This window comes from Diadema antillarum, unplaced genomic scaffold (assembly GCF_040938485.1).
Source record: "Diadema antillarum isolate AM-2024a unplaced genomic scaffold, OU_Dant_1.0 seq00001041_RagTag, whole genome shotgun sequence".
Classification (NCBI taxonomy): domain Eukaryota; kingdom Metazoa; phylum Echinodermata; class Echinoidea; order Diadematoida; family Diadematidae; genus Diadema; species Diadema antillarum.
In genome coordinates, this window is record NW_027271872.1 from 662,605 (window position 1) to 681,630 (window position 19,026).

The window sequence follows — 19,026 nt, forward strand, 5'->3', positions numbered from 1 at the left end:
GTATGAGGCCCCAATATCAAGTTCGGCTTACTGGGGATCCTCCTGTATGGTACCTTGACTTTTTTGTTTGTTATCATTATGTGTTCGTTCTTTATCACTATGATTTGATTACCTGTCATGTGCAAAATCAGCCATAAATTATTATAAATCATGTGTTTACATCTGAAAGTGATCAGAGTTGATTATGTTGTACCATGCAGAAACAATAAAATGAAATGAAATGAAATGAAATAGTGTTATAGCTTACAATGTTATATAAATTATCTACAAACGAAACAGAATATGACCACTAAAATAATGATGATAATGATGATAACAGCTCTGATAAAGATGCATCAATTTTAGATGTAACAAAGATATATTTGACAGCTTGTCCAGTCACAATGCAGGTCTCAAGTAACAGCTTTGCAGTTGTATTGCTAGACCTTGCCAGTATGTACTAAATGTTGACAAGATACATTTTCATTTTGCAAGTGAAAATTGCCATAGATAATACAGTGCACTCCCGTTATAACGAACACGGTTATAATATTCCGGTCATAACGAAGTAAAAATTTGGGCTGCAATGTCATCCACTGCATGTATTTCTATTGTTTATTTTCGGTTATAATGAAATTCCGATAATAACGAAAGAAAACTGCCGGTCCCGAGGACTTCGTTATAACGGGAGTCCACTGTACTTAAAAAAAAAAATACTTGAAAAAAAAAATTCTTAAACCTCCTTCAGACACGATTTGCAATTATCACACAGGTAGCTAAATAGACAGTGACATGAATGTGTAAGCTGATATAATTCGAAGACAAAGTAAATGCATCTTTATCAGCAAATTTTGCACCATTCCTGTTCATCTGGAAAAAATAAATAAAATGTGCACATGGTGATGTCAGGACTGTACAGTGTTTATATTGATCATGATTTTTTTTTTTTGGTATGAAAGTTACATTGACAGAGCAAGAAGCAACATTCAAGTTGTTATTTATGATATGAAATCAATTATGAAATATACAAATGCATAGCATATCACGACCTTTATTTGCTCTCGACAAGGAGCCTGAATAATGGAGAGAAAGAGAGAGAGAGAGAGAAAGAAAGGAAGAGGAGGGAATGAGGGCTAGAGAAAAAGTATCAAAATGACAGGACATGAAATTAAAAGAGAAAAATTAGCATTTTCTTTCCCAACAAAAAGTAACAAGTAATCAGGGTCGGCGAAAAAACATAGCGTGTTTTGACACATGTTTTAAAACATGTCTTAAAACACCTTTTTTTTTTAGCAAAAAAAAAAAAAAAATGTTTCGAAACACCCCATTGACACATCTACTAAACATATGTTTGTCTATGTGAATTGTAATTTTCATTTTTTCAAATGCTTTTCTCCTGACCAGTGCATGAACATAAATCCAAAGAAAGTAGGAAATCTCTATCTTCTCCTGTATATCTCCCCTCTTTCTTTCTTTCTCTCTCCCTGTACCTCTCTCTCTCTTCCTCTCTCTCTTCTGCCTTTCTAGCTCTATCACTGACTCTCTTTTGCTCTTTCTCTTATATTCTCTATCTCTCCCCCTCCCACCTCTTTAACATTAGTTCTTCTCACATAAAACCATACCAAGGAGATTCAGAAGCTCCTTGACCATACTAATATTCATATGAAATGTGATACAGTGTATGATTATTTTACAACTCTAGATCCCTGTAACACCTCCTCAATCATGATGAAAAGCAGCACAAGTCAATTTTTTTTGGTGATAAATTTGTTACTTTAATAGCATGCAACGCGATATTTCATGACCGTATACCCAGATATGCAATTCGAGAGTCATGCAACATTTAACAAGTGCATATCAAGCCCCAAATTTAAAACAAACAAAACAAACCAAAAAAAAAAAAGAGCTTTCACCTACAAATCCAATGCAATTTCTGTTGTTAGTCAGAATTCATAAAGAATTATTTTCTTGGAGTAAAAATAAAAATTATAGATTTGTTGTTGATCGAAAAAGCGTTACTGACGATTACCTTTAAAACAACACTAATAAAAGTTGAAAACAAATAAATACAGCTGTATACAGTATGAGAAAGTTATTTAAAAAATATAATACTTGAGAGCAAGTGGTGGCCCCGCCCCGCCCATGTTTACTTGCATTCAGACTGCAATGTATTGTGTACAGTTTTGTTAGGTTTCTTGCGTGGAGAACTTACACAAATCTGTACATGAGGGACCAAGGAGCTTAGCTTGGTGATCATACACACGAGTCAATTTTCATCCATTTCATCTAAGTCAATATAGTAAAATATGAAGTGAGAACATTCAGGATAGGGATTTCAACATCTTTGAATTCTGTGAAGGGGCATAGATCCAGTGATATTGGCCTCATAAATGAACTGTAAGTACATGAACATTGCACATTCAGTGCAGCAGTTGTAGCTGTTTATTCAGCACTAACAGCGGTGCAATGGGTCTCTAGTTAGCCGGAGCTAGCGGGGCAGGGTGCTAGGTATAGGACTAAGGAGCAATAAGGTGACAGTAAGGACCTTCAAACAAAGCTCCTTGGTTACAGTAGCCTCCTACCTGAAGCTGCACAGTTTCGGTCTCGAAGCTGAGGTACATGTATGTTTGACTGTTGATCATTATCATCTAATAAAACTATTATGATTTGAAACTCCGCATGTTCAATGTAGGTTTATCATAAAGCAAATGACTACAGTGATAGTTCAATTCTGTTTCCATGAGGAGCGTGCAAATAGAAGTCTATAGCATACTCGACGTGATGACAGGAATGGACATTCTGAAGACTGAAAATGTGGTCTAATAACCTCAACCTATGTGCAAATCAGCAAAATTTCACATCAGAGATATGACCAAGATCTGAAGGGGGGCAATTTAACAATTTAAAAGCTGATTTCAAAAAAGCCTAGTTAAAGTAGGGTTAATCATCCTTTCAAAAGAAATGCATCAGAAAGGTCAATAACCGAGCTCAATTTTTTTGCCCATTGTATTGAATTGCACTTTTGTTCCGATTTCACACTGACTTTCAAATAAAATGGAAAATTTAAAGAACTCTTAGAATATACAAAAGAGATGCACGCTTCCATTTACAATTGACTAATTTCACTCGTGAAATACAGTAAACGTTGCACAAGGTGACCTTCAAATCAAGTCCAATAGGTCTGCATGTAAGTCAATGCAATAGACATTATGTACGATGTGTCATTTCCTCGTACAGAAAAAGTCAAATCTTCTCTTTAAATTGAATAGATTTCTGTGATCCCAAGAAATGGATCGAGGCGTGGAGTTACTCGTATAATATCATTTGTTGAAAAATAATTACTGCTGCATACTCCATAGAAACATCAGTTGAAGTATTATCAGTTTTTTTCTCCAACATTTGTTTAGTCAAAGGAATAAGACTTCATTAAGCAAACCAACCAAAAACAGGTTAGAGGAGTTCAAACCTTAGACTTAACATGCTTATTGCCGATTATTGTGCATGCCATGTGCTCGTGTAAATCTGGCTTCTTATTCAAGAAATAAATCAAAACGTTATTTCACATGTCGTGAAAACAAATGAGAATCACAGGCAAATGTCAAGATTGCAAACATTCATCGCTTTCTCTTTCTACTCTGCAAAGGAGTAGAATCCACAGCAGTTTTTCGTTTTTGTGACTTCACATTAGCTTTTGCTGAGACTGCAATGCTTGAACCTGCTACATGCAGTGGCAGAATGTTTGAGCCAAACTGATGAACATCAGGGTTGTCAAACCGTCCTCCAACTCCTCGCTGACGACTGAAGTACTCTTCCAAAGGATCTTGGCTGAATTTTTCTGAAAGAACAAACTCCACACCATCCTCCAAGAGAAGCTCCTTGGCAAGTTGAACAAATGAGCGCACTGTGGTATTAACAAGACACACACACACAAAAAAAATGTGAAAACACTCTGAAAGAAATGTTTATGGCAAAATAAAAGGGAAGAAAGAGCATATGATCATGGATGTTGTATTGACTAAGAGTAATAAACCTGTAAAAAAAAAAACAAAAAAAAAAACACAAAGTACAAAATATCTTGATAAGTTCATGCAATGAGCTTCTTTTTTAAGTTCCTTGGTTCATGCATGAAAGATAATACAAATCAATATACAAACCATGAAAAATCTCCAGAATTTAAATAACCACGCGAATATTAAGTGCAGGTAGAGAAGAAATGGGAATAAAACAAAACATGTGAGTTCTTTATTGCACCTAACATTAGAAAAATGCAATGTCTCTTATCCATACTTTTTCCTTTTCTTTTCATTTTTTTATGAAATAAGGAATAAACAAGAAATAGGAAATCATGTTTAGAACTACGTTATAATCACCCGTTAATCTCAGGCCATCAAGAGTTGCTTTACTGAGACACAGCTTCTGGCGATCAGCTGCCTTAAGACCGGGGACAAGCATGCCTTCAGACTCCCACTCATCCAGTAAGCCAAGGAAGTCTTCCTCTAGCCACTAAAAGGAAATAAATTAGAAGGAAATCAGATTATTAGGAATTAACACAGTCTGAAGCTCCTTGATAATACTCATATTAAAAAAATAATAATAATTTATGCAAAAGCCTTTCCCCCTTATTTTAAAAAGGGGGGGGGTGCAGCAGAAATTTTTCTTGTAGCTTAATGTTGGCCTAATGGAACACTGAGGTCTAGTTTCATCTGCTGAGGTCAATTAAAATGTGTACTTGCACATGTATACCAGACTCCCTTTTGTCTTGAAGGGTTAACAACAAATTTTTAATGGATTTGCAGGTGCATGTGTTCCCTTCTTAATACACGCAATGTACACATTTCTAATACTGTCTGAACGATATCATTGTTATTATAACTATATTAAGTCATATTGTACTGCCAGAACGACAATGGTTCATCCGCCTATATACAGCATGTGGCTTTTCCAATCCCTAACCTGCACTAGAGAAGAATTTGTTATATAACTGTATATTTGTACTTTTTTATTTTTTTGTTTTTCTCTTATGTTCCGGTCATTGTTGTACCCGTGCTCCCCTTCTCAATCTTAAACTCGTTTTTAACCGGGACCTACGCTCAACAAGCTCGCTTTTTAAGTAGGTTCCTTCATATTTCTTTAGCATTCATTCACAGATTCCAAACTGAACAGATCGACCACTATTATGTTTACATATTTGCAATATTCTATGTATGTCATGTATTTCATTTAATTTTGTTATATTTGATGTAATTTTTCATCGAGAAATATGAAAATAAATTGAAATTGAAATTGAAATTGAAATGTGTCTAAATCTCCCAATTTTAACTTCTTCATTGTTCATCTACAAGTACATCACAACATACCACAGAGCTTAAAACTGTTTTAAGCTCCTTGAACATACCAACAATCTCCAGTCATCCACAGATTTGTAAGGGGCAAGAGCTGGATTTCGGGATTTGATGTGCTGGGAGATGTTCGACACATTCATGCAGTCAAAGAACTGGTTGAAATATTCTATGAATGTGATGGTGCTGGATGTCTCCAATGGTTTACTGCTTTGCTGTTGTTGCATCTTCAGAGCACTAGCCATAGATGTGCTGAGAACCTGTAAATAGAAAAAAAAGTTCAGATACATTCATGAACATTCCACTATTTCTACAGACCCTGTGTGAAACAATTGGTGTGGGGTGTATGTGTGCAGGTGTATGTGTTTTGATATCGATTATCTAAAGATAAGAGTCTTACATGTACTATTAATGGTAGATTATTTGAACCAAGGAGCTTAAGTGTAGATTATCTGAACCAAGGAGCTTAAAACAGACGACTACTGTTTGAACATAAATGCATGTTCTATAATTGAATACTTTGGAAAAATAAAAAAAGCACTCAAAATAAAGCTATGATTTCACATAAATAGGACAAAAACACAGAAATCAATGAAATTAGATTACATGCACAATTTAAGTTATTATAAGTACACATATTTTTAAATGCTTCAAGAGAAAACTAATCCACATTAACAAGGAGCTTGTTTGAAACTCCTTGACATTTCTGAATTTTGCTATTAACCCATAGAGGTACATGGCTTTGCACGGGTATAAATCAATCAGCTTTTTTACTTGAAATCCAATTTTGATGAGATTTTCAGCATTATGCTTTTTTTATTTTTTTATTTTTTTATTCAAATCAACTTTTTGCTGGGGTGGACTTCCCCTTTAAGAGAAACTGCAAAAGTGTCTCCTCTGTGGGTTAATGGATGTAGTGACAACCTTGCTTTGCTGCTATATGATGTTTACAGCAATTACATAATATTCTTACCTGTGCAGCAAGGGAAACTCGCATGCGTGATGAAGGAGTCAGGTTAAGATGTTCTGCGGTGATTTTGTTGAGCATTCGCAGTCCTTGTGCTGTACCATCTGGATTGATGTGCCCAGTGTCCCAAGCGTTGACATCAAGGATATGTCTCCAGGAAATTGGAGCACCTCTAAGCTACAGAGAATAACAAGTAATATTTAGAATTACCATCAAATGATCTTACACAAGAAACATAATGTTACACTAACAGAAATTGTCAAAGGAAATGATTTAGCACTATAATTAAGGACTAATAAGAGGCTACTTGGTGAATTGAAGTCTGAAACATTTTTTTTTTAATAAAAAACAAACAAACATATATATATGAAAAAAAAAAACATATATATATGATATACAAGAATTCTTAAATCTACATGAATATCAAAAGTAAGAAATGTAAGACCAAGAAGTACTTTAGAGACATTACCTACGTGTACATGATAATCTGAATAACTTTTCTACTGACACAGCATCATTACTATTTTGTACTTAGAGGATGAATCAATGCGATAATTCCAAAACTATTTACCATCATATTTCTGGTGTTGTTATGGCTGCCAGAGTTTTCGAAGTTGTTTCTTGTTGTTTTGATCAGGTGAGGGACATCAGAGATAAAATATATCTTGTGGTCAGGGTTGAAGGGGTTTATTGTGAAGTGCTCTGAACTGCACAATTTGTAGAATTTCCTGTTTGTGGTGGCCCCATCTGACACAAATGCACGAACATGGAATCCTGCAAAATGCAGTCGCTCCACCCCCTCCCAGATAATGTGGTACAACTGATCGGCTGTCATGGCATCACATGGAAAAAAACCAACTGGAGTGTGAAGATTATGAAAGATCCCTCGGATCATGATGGTAAGTGCATGTGTTGCAATGTTCTGCGTAGTGTTGTCTTCTGCCTCTTTTCGATACTTCAAAAGTTCATTGTTAATGTCTCCAAGGTCTGTAAATCCGACCAGTTTACCTCTTGACGTGTAGACAAGACCTGATTTCACCTTCATTTCATCAAAGACGACCGATACATTTTTCTGATGGGGTGGCAGAGACTCAATGTTTATGTCCTTCGCAATCTTGGAAAGGAAGTCTGAAGAGTATCCAGGGTTGATGTCAAAGCAGTGTGTGTAGTTGAAGAGTGTGTTTTTATGGGGAAGGTGGAGATACCCGGAAGACCGAAGAAGGTCATATGCAGCAGGGCTTTTGGAGTGAATTGCAATGCAGAGGCGGAGAATTGAAGGATGCCAACGCATCTGGCGGGGTGGCTTTGTGAAAAACTTCTGTTGTTCCTCCCACAGAAGCTTTGCAGGTGACCCTTCTGGGAAGTCGGCATTGTGGGCTTGAAAAATATCCTTGAATGACTTGCTCACTTTCTTATCAATGATTTCCCCTTCCTTTCGGATCATCTTGTGCAAGGACTTGCGTAGCCGCACTAAGTTCTCCCCCATGGCCTTCCTTTCCTTACTCATTTTTTCCAAGCGATTACGCATCTCCGTTTTTGACAAGTGAGCATGTGGCTTGAAGCTTGACGTACTCGCTGTTTCTTTCTCCTTCTTTAACCTTTTGCGAAGAACGCCCAGATCCGTCCTGTAGATGGTACAGGTACCGCACCGTCCAACATCACCTTTGAGGATGGGGCAACTGTTGTGTCTCAATGACACATTCACAGAGTCATATTTACTCGGATGATGGTATACAGGACGGTTCATAACATCTTCTGGGCTAATATCACCAAAGTCTTCATTGCCTGGGCAGACATGTGACTTCATAATTGCTTCTAAAAACTCTAGAATCTGCGATGGAGACAAATTGGGCGGAAAATCTTTGAGAATGTCAATTCCCGGATCTATTACCTTGCCATAGTGGCGAACCCTCCAACTTCCGTCACAATTAATGATGCAGCATTTCTCCGACATGCCTTCATCATCCAACTCGACAATGATCACCTTCCCCTCTCTCTGATTGAACACCATCTTTCCTTGGAGCACATCCTGCGCATTCATCACTGCATCTAGAATGCCACCATCTTCCTCTTCATGCGAAACACAATATTTGCAGTCCGGTGCATGAGGCTCAAAATCAGGAACAACAATGCTGATACTTGCAGTTTGCCTCTTTCGTTGCTTCTCACGCCATCTCGATAACTTCTTCGAGCAAAGCCCACAAACCGAAGGAGGATGAATATCATCAATGTCGAGAGAAACATCGATGTCAAGAGCCCTTTTGATAACAGCAGACCATGTTGACTTTGCTTGGTGTCGCTTATTTGGCAATGTGATACCATCGCTACCACACAATCTACAGATGTCCTGAAGTTTTTCCTTGTGTCTGTCCTTGTCGTCTAAAAAAACAATAATAACAATAACAACAACGATAATAATAACAGTAATAATAATTTTAAAAAAATAATTCTATAATAATTCGGTGATACTTAATCACATCAGTTTTCTAAAGCTCTATGAAGCTGAATATAATGTACACAACAAAATCACATATATTTGTTTTAAAAAAATCTTTTATGTGTCATGTTGTTTAATAGTATTTTATAAATTCACATGATAAAGTAAACCTAATATAATAAGAAAAATAACTGAATGAAATGAACATATAAAATTTCACATTTACACTTTGGTCACTATTCAATTATTTTTCAATAATCTAAAGCAAAACAAGCAACAAAATACTGGTTCAAGTGAAACATGATGTAGCTCACAGGATATTGACTGAAATTATGCATGGGATCAGCGCACGGGATAGCCATTAAATTTACAAAGTTAGAGCGTCGATTCGGGTAAACATGCAGTCATTTGTACATCCACAAGAAGATTAAGATCGAGAACCTTGTCGGACTACAGTACGCCTGCTTGTACTTTGTTTTTAATGTTCTGAATGGAAGCTATGAACATGTAAATTCCAGACCATGCGCCACATAGGCAGGCTGGAGGATTCAACTACCGATGTCATCTCAGTGACACTTTTGTACAGTCCCATATATAAGACTTTGAGTGATAAAAAAAGCTACTTTCAAATAGACGCTACGTAAACATCACACCAAAATGACTCACAAATATCACTTCTTCAACGATTATTTTCAATTGCAACAACATAAAACATGAAAAAAATGTATGACCTACGGATAATTTTCCATAACTCGAGGAATACGAAACACAAGAGTGGAAAAAAAAGCTGAAAATCTCGGCCAACAAGCATTCGAAACTCGGCTTTCCTGAAGTTGGCCGCTGCTGGCCGCAGTGCAGATGAAAGCGTTTGTAAAGACGAGACTTCGATCTTCAAATTCATATATTGCGCATCATGTGGATATTTGCGGAATTTTACTTATCATAATCATAACTTAGCTAATTAGATATTCATAAAAACACATGATAACATCATAACTCACCCATTTTTTGTCCGATTTTCGTGATTTTTTTTGGAGAACGAAGAGAAAAGCCAGCAGAGTCGATTGAACATAAATGCGCATGCGCATGGGATACCCCTACACACTGCGCAAGCATCGACATGCTACAGCTCCCCAGCCCACATCATGCTAACACGGTCGAGTGAGCAAACACTACAGCACCGAGCGGCATCATACCTCTCGGATAAAGGAAGGGGAAATGGGACCCAGGGGACCAAGGGGACCGTGTTATCAGTGAAATATCTTTACTTTCTCCTCGCGCACTAATCCGCTGGCATGCTGAGCATTTTTTTCCTGCTCCGGCGTTGTATCTCCATGTGTTTGAAGCTCCTTGGCCAAACGTTCTGGTAGAGCAGTGCCCTTGCCATATAGGTGACCCTGGGGAAATTAGAGATTGTTAAATTATCATTATCAATATTGGTAGTGTCAATGATAGTGGAAGTAATGCAAGAGATGAAGTACTAGAAGTAATTAGTAGTATGTTAGCAGCAGTAGTAGAGCCAGTAGTGGTTGTTGTTATAATTGTGGGTGTAGTGATAATGCTAGTTACTCTCTTAATTTCTAGGACTTAAATTTTAAATCTTTCTTACGACTTAAAATATTTTAAAGTCTTTAAGACTTATTTTAGGTGGCTTCGATTAAAAGTTGAGTGTCGAAGCTGTTCGCAATCTAAATCTAACAAGGACTTAAACTTTCAGCCAATCAGATGACTTGTAAATGACGTCATGCGCTATCTTGAACCGCCTAAAACCGGAATTGGCGCTGGCCGTCACTTTGCTTCATGCGATGCTAGATAGCGTAGTCATACACACACATTCAGTGCACAATATGTACATTGTGCATGTACTATAATAGTACTTGTACGTACTACCTACCATCGACCATTTGCAAACAAACGCTATTGACTCGAACAGTTGAGTTGGTCTTGAAGGCAGAAGTCATGCAGGCCGGAGTTTTTTGAGGGCATGATCTGACGGAAGCTTGACCAAGTTGCTTAAAGGTGAGCATATTACTGTATGAATGCTTAAGAATGTGTTTGATAACTCTGGGACTCAGTAACCATGGATAAAAGATGTTAAGATGTGCACTAACCGCCCTACATTTTTGGAGAGTTTGAGCCTTGCCGCTGTATACAGCGCTGTCCATCCCTGAAGCGCCAGTGCTAACGTTAGCTGTTCATGGCTAAATGTGTCTATCCAAACATTGTAACAAGTTACATGTAGGCTAACGTTATACTAGTATTGTGGGGGCTCTATTTCGGTGAAACTGCAAGTACAAGTGTAATAATACAGGGACTCTTATAAAGCGCCCATTCTACCTAATGATTTACGATGTTGGTGTCTTGACTGAAAGGTAAAGCTATGGGCATAACAGGCTACTGTAGCGTAGGCCTATAACGGTTAACTGTCGTCTAACACTGAGTAACAGTAACAAGTTAGTGTCAGTTCACCCCTTCCTACACTCTTGTAAGGTTTAATTTGTCAATTTCTACGTAGAAAGGCACAGTTCTAGGCCTTATCATGCCCCACTATGCTGTGATAAAATGTAGGGCATATGCTGTTAGATGGGTTTTATTTTTAACGTTGTGTTTAGGCAGGGAGGTGCTCCCTGGTTTAGGCCACCAATAGTACGTAGACCCTATGGGCGCTACAATAGAACTGCGACCAGCCCAAACACGAAGCCCCCTGTGTGATGAGCGCCCCAGGGTTTAGGGCGCCAATGTTGCAATGCCAGTGCAGTGGCGTCAAGCTCTGAACTGTAAAAACTTCTATCGCATGGGCCATATTGGCTGACATCACCAATTTCTATTGACTCCCATATTAAAATAGGGGGTCTACAATTAATAAACAGTTTCTGTTCCATTGCATGACTAGGTCTACTGAGTCTGATGTCACAATAAACAATTACCTTTGGCGTGTGCACTCAACACTCTTACTATCAAGCGTGCATCATGTCACTCATTTTACTGGAATAATCAACTTCAGTGCTACTTGCACTCGGCTGCGTACATGTGTATGTAATGTGAATGTGCTACTGATTTGCATTCCATGAAAATACTTCTACTATTATTACTACCACTCAGTAGTAGGCCTGGACACCTAGGCCTTATGGTTGCCATTTCTGCACTGAATTCAAGACTCTTTCTTGAACTAGTAAGTCTGTTAGTGTTATTGTTGAAGGCGTTGTATGAAACAAATAATGTATGGGATTAACTCGTGCAATGGAACAAGATTTCGCACCTGGATAAAGGTATTCTACTCCAGTCTTTCTCTTTGTAGCATAATCAATGTGGTGATCTGTGTTTGAGTAGAAGGATCTAGACTTAAAAATTCTACAGATCTACACTTCTGGCTGAGATGTATGCATTAAGCATCACATACACCAGTGAGAGAATGTAGTGAAGTTTTACAATATATGAGGCCTTTTTTTATTTTTTACTTTTAATATTTTTTAAGATAACGGGAATGCAAATTACCTGTTATTTGTATAATTTGTACTCCAAGGAGTACTCTGTCAGGACTATCCCTTCTTGGTGTTTAGATATGCAAGACATCCCTGGTATTTCTAAAAATTGATTTTAACGATAACATCTGAAACAAAAATCAGAGATATCGGTCTCATTTTTTCCTCCAGCATGAAATACAACCCTCGAGACCAATAAGAAATAATTAATTACATAAAAATCTAGAAATGTGGCTATGGCGACCGTTTATACCCCCGAAGCATATTTGTTTTCTTCCTTTTTTTTTTGTCAAGCGTTTCTGTTTTTCATTTTCCACTTCCTTATCACTGATATTTCACAGTTTTTGTGTTTATTTTCAGATCAATACGGACTTTGCCCAGTTGTACCGAGAAAAGTGCAGGAGATGGTGAACATATGGGGGCCATTTTACGTCAATAGAATCTTGCACTTGCCAAGCGAAACCACCCTTAGTTGCAAGACATCGTAAGAAGATGTGAAGACATGGATGGAGACAGTAAGTCCTTCCGCCAATCCTCATAGATCTTGTGGCATTGATTATAATTACTGGAACAATTTCTGTCCAAAATGTAAGAGTAAAACTTACTCATTTGTTTATGCTTCATTGCTATTACACCTTTCAGGAAAGTGAATGTGTACGAGTTTGCTCTTCATAGACTGATATTGATAATAAGTCGAAAACTGAATGTTAGGGATTGTCAGAGCTGATACAATACGTCATATCTAATATGTTAAAGAGAATGGGTGAAATACTTAAAGTTGAAAAAAAAATTGTGTTGTGTTCCATTCTATAGGAATTTTGTGGAATGTCACTACTTGCAGCGATGCTTCACAGACCCAACATCCCCATGTAGAAGAAAGGGAGAGGACCTCTCATGCTCCCGAGGGATGCCCAGCAGTACCTGGTGCAGAATGACTATGTGCCTGTAAGTACAGTATATGCTTAATGTTTATAGACTTGAAATCAGTTTATGATCACATCATTGAGCTTCCAATTTTGAGAATTATCAATATGCATGTTTCATTGGGCTTTTAAGTACCAGCTCATGTTTAGAGAAGAATATTTGAGCTTCGTATCTTACAAAGTTAGACTCGTGTAGAATCTGCATGTACTCAGTAACAGGTGGAATTTAAAAATCTGAATTTCTCATGCTGTCGTGAGAAATGCAAAGTTTTCTTCTCTGATATATCAGTGTTTTTGAAGCGATTCTTCTCAAACAAACTTTAGAACATTCAGCAATGAGTATTGTGTAGGGGTATCTACCGTGTTTTGACAGTTTTCTTTTAAATTCATTAAATTACGGATTAAAAATGCATGCTGACTTCTATTGATTTGTAATAATATGTACATCAAATATCTTATGAGTCTGGAACATGTAAATATCAAGTAAGCCCCACCCCGATGATGGCAAAAAGTAATCTGATTTCTGGGAATTTTTTTCAAGGCTTTGAGGTTTACCAGATGAGACAAAATGTTTTAAAATAATATGTTCCGAAATATATCAGAAATATTTACTTGTACATCACAAACTAAAAGTTATGTGATGAATATGTTATTAGTACATTGTATTTAAGATCAATATGTAAAATTATATTTTAATATTTTTTCCCTCCAGAGTGCCCTCTCACTGAGAACTTAACTTCCCTCTATGTTAAGCAAAGTTTATTTGATAATAATTGTAGCCTTTGTCATTTGCTCAAACGATTCAAGTGAAATTTAGTTCGAAATATCAGTAGTGCTATACATGTTTAATCTCTTTTCAGGTAGGAACCAATGTTCATGGCATTGCTGATGCAGAGACTCCAACCCCAGCCCCAAGCATCTTCTGATCTGGAGATTCTCCCACCTGAAAGCCCTAGCAAACGGGAAACGCCAAGTTGATCTGCGCGAAACGTATACATCACGAGCGAGAAGCGCGAAGTTCAGTGATGCTAAAGATGCCACCTTCAGCCAGCCCTGCTTAGTCAGATAAGGGAGTGACTAGACGTACATCAAGTATTTTCTCATCCTGGACAAGACCATACTAAGTCCAGGCTGGAGATGACCGGAAGCAAGAATTTGACAGACTCTTTAAAGCCCACTGTGTCTTCATCGTCAAATATGCTTGCGTGCTTGAAGCATTCTTTGATTTTGTGGCGGCATATTCATGTCACTGCTACAATCCCAAGTGAGGGCTTCGTTCTGGGCATTAGCCACGAACTTCAAGAACACGTCAGTGTATGATGCTAGTAAGATTTTCCGACATTGTGCCACAAACCCATGCCTACAAGAAGCATATCTGACTTGCCCTGGTTGTAGTAAAGTTTCCTTGTAATTTTTTTTTGTGTGCATTTTTAAAGGAAAATAACACAATAAGGAAAGTTAATGCCGCAATGTTTCCTTTAGAGGTGCTATCATGTATGTGTGTGCCTCACTTTTGCATTTGCATTGCTACGTGAACATTTCAACAATATTTCTTAAAGTTTTCTTCATTTTCGGTGAATTCTTAAATCAAAGTAACACAGGTAAAATGCTGCAATGTTTCCTTTGAAGATACTATCATGCATAATGTTTGACTCATGGATATTGAGTTATGTTATGTGTGCCTCACTTTTCCATTGTTATATTGAGCTACAAATCCATGCACACAAGAAGCATGTCTGTCATGCCCTGGTTGTAGTAAAGTTTCCTCGTAATTTTTTTTTTGTGTGCATTTTTAAATGAAAATAACACAATAAGGAAAGTTAATGCCACAATGTTTCCTTTAGAGGTGCTATCATGTATGTGTGTGCCTCACTTTTGCATTTGCATTGCTACGTGAACATTTCAACAATATTTCAAGTTTTTATACATGTCCAGTTTCAATTTATTTATTGTTCATCTTTGGCTTGTTTTCTGTATATTATGTCTGGTTGATGATGAAAAAAAAAAAGTAATGCCAGATCCGCATTGATTTAAATTGAAAGAAGAAAGTTTAAGTTCCCCTGAACACTTTTGTAATTATTCAACGATTACCTAATTTTCATCACTCCCACAGTGTTGTTGAGCCATTGTCCATCACATTTATTGAGCGCTGATTACCCACGCCGATGAAAATCGGCAGGGGGTTATGTAAAGGGTTCCGTATGTTTGTTTGTTTGTTTGTTTGTTTGTTTGTTTTTTGTTTTTTTGTTTGTTTGTTTGTTTGTTTGTTTGTTTGTTTGTTTGTTTGTGTACAAGATAACAAGAGAACGGGTAAACGGATTTGCACGAAATGTTCAGGGAATGTTTGGATAATGACAGGAAAGAATCAATTAGATTTTGGTGATAATCGGTTGACCCTTGCAAATTCTGTGTGACCTTGAAGTTTTGACCCCATGGTATAGTGACCATTCCGAAAATTTCCCGTTTCTCACTTTGCGATTTTCCGCTACCATACGAAGACATAAACTCCCCAACGATCCGACTTCGCTGCTCAAATGTTCGTAAGAATTCCGAAATTTACGTTTAGGCCTATTTGAGGGACTATGTCCTTCTAGATTTATGAAAGTTCGTTCTCCGTCATCACAAACTGGCCCGTATTTTGATGATTTTTCAAATTAACATTGATTGTTTTTTTCGTTGGAGGAGCATTTTGCTCGGTCGCAGTCACACTGCACGATATGCGTGCTCAATGTCAATGCGTGTGCAAGGCCGCTGAAAATGCATCGCGCTCTACACTGTTGGTGCAAAATTGCACCGGGGACGTTGCGGCGCTCGTTGGTGGCCGAATACTGGTGCAGTAGACATTTGCATTCAACCCTTGCATTGAATAATTCCCGTAGACACTAATCATAGGGGTAATTGCCTAGGGGGTACGTAAATTTTGTTTTTCTTTTTTGCTTTTGTGGATACCATCAAAGATCGTACACTCATACGACCTTTGATATTTGATGATTTTTCAAATTAACATTGATTGTTTTTTTCGTTGGAGGAGCATTTTGCTCAGTCGCAGTCACACTGCACGATATGCGTGCTCAATGTCAATGCGTGTGCAAGGCCGCTGAAAATGCATCGCGCTCTACACTGTTGGTGCAAAATTGCACCGGGGACGTTGCCGCGCTCGTTGGTGGCCGAATACTGGTGCAGTAGACATTTGCATTCAACCCTTGCATTGAATAATTCCCGTAGACACTAATCATAGGGGTAATTGCCTAGGGGGTACGTAAATTTTGTTTTTCTTTTTTGCTTTTGTGGATACCATCAAAGATCGTACACTCATACGACCTTTGATATCATCACACTCTCGGCTTGCTATAATCAAAATATCCCGCAAGAAAACGGCGTATTTCTCGATTTTTAGCGCTTTTTCCGCGACCCGTCGCGTAGACAATACTCTTAAAACTGGACTTAATTCGCGCGCGCTTGGAAAAGTTCCGATTCTGCACTTTTGACGGTGGAATTTGGGATTTTCGATGGATTTTTGGAGGAGACTTAAGGACTTTCCTGTACGTGAATGAGTGTTAATACCGTATGTGTAATTATGTGATTTGCGTGTGATGTGACTGTAGAACCAAAGATCGTACACTTCAGTGTACGATCTTTGGTAGAACTCACTGGCTGGTGATAAAGCACACTGGCAATTAAGTGGCCGAATTCTGGTAGATGACCGAATGCACATTATGTTTACCCCGACTTTGTACTTAGGCGTGGGTCTGCCGCCTTTGACGGCCCCTCTCTAGTTTGTTGCTATTTTCATTATGACGTTGTGGCTAAACACTTTAATATGAAACTCTCTATTTATAAAGAAATAAACTTTGGTTTTCCAGCCAAAGTATGTGCTTGAACCCACGAGGAAGGATAGATTCAGCGCAGATGGGCACCTTAAACAAATTTAGAGCATTTGACTTGAAATTTGGCACACATGACCAATATTGTGGATTCAGCTAACTTCCTTTAGTCTTCGAGCATTTAGCTAGAAATTTGGCACAAAAGACCACTGTGGTATGTAGATGTGTAAACGTATTCTTTCGTAAGTGTCGATCAATGTGTTGCCATGGTAACGGCATATTTTGAATGAAAATCATACAAAAAATATTGTGGATTCAGTTAACTCCCTCACTCTTTGAGTAATTGGCTTGACATTTGGCACATGCAACAACTTTAGCATATAGATGTGCAAACTTAATCTTTCATCAATGGTGAACAATGCATTGCCATGGTAACAGCATCTTTTCACTAAAATGCATACAAAGATATTGTGGATTCATGTAACAACCTCAGTCTTTGAGCATTTAGCTTGAAATTTGGCACACCTGACCACTATGGTACGTACATGTGCAAACTTAACCTTTCGTCATTGTTGATCATTGTGTTGCCATGGTAACAACATAGTTTGAATGAAAATCATACAAAAACATTTTGGATTCAGGTAACTCCTTCAGTCTTTGAGCATTTGGCTTGAAATTTGGCACATGCAACCATTGTAGTTCAGAAATATGCAAACTTCATATTTCATCATTGTTAAACAATGTGTTGCCATGGTAACGGTGCATTTTCAATGAAAATCATACAAACATTTCGATTCTCCTGTCTCTGTTTAGAGCATTTTGGCTTCAAATTTGGCACATGTTACCTCTACATTACCTAGATGTGCAAAAAATCTTTTGTCAGTGTGGAAAATGTGTTGCCATGGTAACAGTATATTTTGCATGAAAATGATACACAACTAATGTGAATTCAACTAAACCCCTCACCCTTTTAGCATTTAGCTTGAAATTTGGCACATATGACGGCTATGATATAGGGCCTATAGTTGTGCAAACTTCATTTTTTTCTTAATGTCCAACATTGTGTTGCCATGGTTACACAATTTTTAGTAAAAACCATAGAAATCGTCAGTTTATTTATCTTGCTCACTCAGTTTTTGAGCACTTGATTTGAGAGGTGGAACAGTGCATTGCCATGGTAATTTTTTTCTTTATTAAAAAGTAAGAAAAAATAATCCTGGTTGAGAGAATTCCCTCAATTGTGGGTGGGGGTATATTAATCACAATGAGTGATAATTCTAGTTAAAAATTAAGATTGCATCACTTCAACATAGTGCTTTGTTACGAGATATGACATCAAAGTAATTAAGAAACTAGTGGTCCATCTCACTTGAACAGTCTCTTGAGATGGTTCCCTGTCATCAGTTGAGATGGATTCTTAAATATCAATAGATTAAGCAGGAATTTGTATATTCTTTTGTCAAACATTTTGTCTACCAAAATGCAGTATGGAAATGTACTTATGTAAATCCATTTCAGACAAGCGATATTCAAGGAATTTTAGAAGTAATTTTAGAATTTAATTGTTATTTGAGCTTCTTAATGTTTTAAGGTGAATTTACTTCAGAGTTTACATAGATCTTGCTCCCTACTGTTGTATGTAATACAGTTTGGATTCAATTGTAAATTTTCCCTACGGAATAGTGGAAAAATTAGGGAAGTCTGGTAAGAAATAAGGAAATGTAACACGTTTTCAGAAAACATTTCTTGACTAGTCCGTATGAATATGCAAATACATGCAGGTGAAAAGTGTAAAAATATTTTGAAGGAATGACATCAATTCCCTCATTTGGACGTTCATAAAGACTGGACAAGATCTGTTTTCTGGAAATGTGTGAAATTGAAAAGAGGCATATCTTCCTTATTTCGTAGCTGATTTTCATAGTCTTTACACCATTCTGTGTAGGGAAATTTCTTCTCTTTTCTAATTTGATTACACTAATTTTGGCCTTTACTTCCCTCTTGATTAAATTTATACTATGCATCATTCCAAAAAAATCAAATAATTCTTTAAATTGCATGCATGGGATGTACAA

At 37.3% G+C, this 19,026-nt stretch overlaps 1 long non-coding RNA gene across 1 annotated transcript in view; it reads left to right on the forward strand.

The window, feature by feature from the left end:
* Positions 1-19,026, forward strand: part of LOC139742999 (uncharacterized) — a 99,131-nt gene that overhangs the window by 63,267 nt on the left and 16,838 nt on the right. The window lies entirely within an intron of this gene.